The sequence below is a fragment of the Microtus ochrogaster genome, chromosome 21 (assembly GCF_000317375.1).
Source record: "Microtus ochrogaster isolate Prairie Vole_2 chromosome 21, MicOch1.0, whole genome shotgun sequence".
Lineage (NCBI taxonomy): Eukaryota > Metazoa > Chordata > Mammalia > Rodentia > Cricetidae > Microtus > Microtus ochrogaster.
In genome coordinates, this window is record NC_022022.1 from 31,535,941 (window position 1) to 31,539,559 (window position 3,619).

Sequence of the window (3,619 nt, forward strand, 5' to 3'; positions counted from 1 at the left end):
AAAAAAAAAAAAAAAGAAAGCCTGTTTCAATGAACTGTCGCCTGAGGCTGGAGTGGGTCCTCTAATAGCAAGCATCACTTTCTTTCTGAGGGGCCTCTCCCAGAAAGGAAATCAATTTTGGCTTTGCAAACAACCAAGACTGATATTCCTGCCACAGCTGATTTCGACTTTCTTCTTACAGCTGTTTCCAGAGGGAGGCAGGAGCAGAAGCAGGATGTCACCATCAGCTCCTCGGGGAATTTGCAGGGCAGGGCTCAGTGAAGCACATGCTGTAACCCCTTATTTGTACGGTAACAGCCATCCCCTCTTTGCTGAAGTAACCTGCACCTCCCGGTAAGGTTCCTGTATCGAGTAATTGTCCTCATGGGAAATTTTGTTACTCCTGAAAAAAAAATGAATGACCGGCATTCATTCCACCCTGGATCTATCAGAAAAGGACAAATGGACAACGGTGCTGGGGGTTTCCATGCCGCATCCTTTCTCAGAGCCATTGCTCAAACTGCGCAAGGTGGCGAAGCTCATCCACGGAAATGAATTCCATTTCACAGCAGATTTTGCAGCAGAAATTTCTCCGCGCCAAATTTGTTTCATCTTCTCGGCCCCTAGGGATCCAGATGACGGCATTAAGTAGTGAAAGGGGGTTGGTGGGTATGAAATGAGATGGTGCGATACAGAGAGAAAGGGGGTGTGAACTGGGGTTCATCTGCCAGATGGGCTCCTTCTAACACGGAGTCATTGCAGGAACGGTCAGTTTGGCACAGAGTGCGTGAGGAGGCCAGGACAAGTTTTAGTTGGGTTCTAAGGGGACAGTAGAGCCCAGCTGTGTCCCAGATGCCAACTGTCCTTAAGGCGCTGGTAATAGAACTCCAAACTCACATTCCAGGGACTAGAGAACTACTTTAAAAGGGTTTCTTGAAACTGTTTCCTGGACATCTCTGCCTCTGTGCTTCTGTGATGGCCAAAATCGTTCAGTTTTAAAGATCACTTTCCTCGTGACCTTGGGCCTCCTAAGAAACTGTGTCAGCCTTGACGCACACAAAGCCTTCATTTCAGTTTCCTTGAGACGAAGCCCAAGTCTTCACCCCTCATCAAGGAAAGTTCTCTTTGCAACTTATGGAGATGACTACAGAAAACCACAGCCAAACAAAATGCAGAACTGTGGATCCTGGTACCAAGGTATACAAAACAGTTCTGCACCCAACGCTAGGTGAATATTGCAGGAGGGAGGACTGTAAGAGCTGGAGGATGGGAAGCTTACTGAGAGAGGGTCTCATCTACTAATATCAGAAGCTACATCCACAAAGGCCTAGTAGCATGTCTGCCCAAATGGGAGCCAAACAAGGATGACACTAGTGGACATGCCAAGGTGGATGGAGGAAAGCCCACGAGGCCTCAACTCTACACAAAGAACTACAGTCAACAGAGGAAAACTGGGAGCAGGAGAGGTGCTTGTCCCTATGGACGAGCACACCAATTGGCCCTTCAGTGTCAGACAGTCAGCCCTAAAACCATATATACAAGTTGACATTACCCAAGACTGAGCAGGTTATAGTTAGAACATATATGCATGCAATAGGAGAAATGCAATTAAATTATAATCTCTAAAGTAAAATTTTTAAAAAGGAAGATACAAACAAATGAAGTACACACAGTTTTTGTATGTAGAAACACTTTGCTAAGTGTGAAAACAGAGGCCTTATAGCTACAACATGAATAGAAAATTCATTGTTCTTCATTTTTCTTATGAAAATGTTCCCACCAGACCATTTCAATGTTGCTTGGCCCTTTCTGACGCGTCTCTTTCTTTCACCCTATTAAAATTTTTATACAATATATTTTCACCATATTTCCCTTCCCCAAACATCTCCCCAGTTCTTTCCCTACCTACACAACTCTATGTTCTATCCATCCATCTATCTATCTATCTATCTATCTATCTATCTATCTATCTATCTATCTATCTATCTATCCATCCATCCATCTATCTATCTATCCATCCATCATCTATCCATCTATCATCTATCTATCTATCTATCTATCTATCTATCTATCTATCTATCTATCTATCATCTATCTATCTATCTATCTATCTATCTATCATCTATCTTTCTTTTTCTTTCATCTATCTACTTTCTATCTTCCTCTCTCTTTCAAAAAGAAAACAAACAAGCAAAACACAAGAAATAAAGCAACAAACAAACAAACCCTACCCCAAAACATAAACAAAAATCAAACCACACAAGCTAAAGACTAACTAGACAAGAAAAAAAAATAGAAAAGAAAACGAAAAAGCCAAAAAAGAAAACGAAAATGAAAGCAAAAGCTCACAAAACACTGTGGAGTTTGGGATTTGTTGTTAACTGACTACTCCTGGGCATGGGGACTGCCTTGGAGTGTTGTTGATTTGCCCAATAATATTACATTGGAGAAAACGCATTTTCCCTTTGTCAGCATGCTTCAAGTTCAACTAGCTTCCTGGTGAGGGTTGGGAGCCATGTCCTCTTCCCCCATTCAGTGCTGGAACTCTGTTTGGCTGGAGCCTTTGCAGTTCTTTTTTTTTATTTTTAATTTATTTTATTTTTTCTTTATTTTACATTTCAACCACAGTTCTTCTCCCTCTTCTTCTGCCCCCCTTTTCCTCTACCCCAGCCTATCCCACATCCACTCCTCCCAACAGTGTACTACATCTCAATGAATTCATATAGTGCATCTGTACTGTTGTGTCTGGAAAACACTCTTTCTCTGGAACCATCCACCAACATCTGGCTCTTATAATTTTTCTACCTCTTTCATGTAGCCCCCTCAGAACCATAATATTAGGTTTTCCTCTAGGATCATGATCCTATCTCAAGATCTTGGACACTTCAGTAGTTTCTAGTATGGGTTCCATCTCATGGAGTGGGCCTTAAAATCCAATCCAAAAAGGTGGTTGGTTACTCCCATAACATTTGTGCCACTATTGTGCTGGTATATCTTGCAGGAAGTTCATCGCTATAAGTTTCAGAGTTTGTGGCTGGGTGCTAGTAATGATTATCTGTGTCTTCTAGTAACAAGAACAGCACCTTCTAATACCGTTAACTTTAGGCAGTAGGGGTAAAGTTTAGGCACCCAGCTTGGCTTCTCGATGTTTAGTTACACACATAAGTATAGCTTCAGCAATAGGGACTTACCATCAGTTTTGAAGAGCAACCAATAGCATAGAACATAGCATCTGATGTTTGAGGGGTTTCTTGGGCTCCTTTTGATCAGTACCTGGCTAGGTGTAATCCACTCCTAGAACTGGAGATAGATCTACTTGGTGACATGAAATACCTTCTTGGGGCATCATCTCCCATGTTATTTGGTGATGCTATTTTGATTCCATTCCTTTACGAATGTTCTACTGTCGTATGTTTTCATATGGTATTTCAAATGGTCTATAGTGTTAGTTGTCTCTCCCCTTATTTGCTTTTCTCATTCTAACAATTCTGTTTTCTCAGATCCCCTATGTGTGTTCTATTTTTTTTTCTTAATTTTTTTTTTTATTAAGAAAGAAAAAAAAAATTTTCCGCCTCCTCCCAGCCTCCCACTCCTCCCACTCTCCCCCCTTAACTTCCCCCCCTCCTAACCTCCCCCCTCC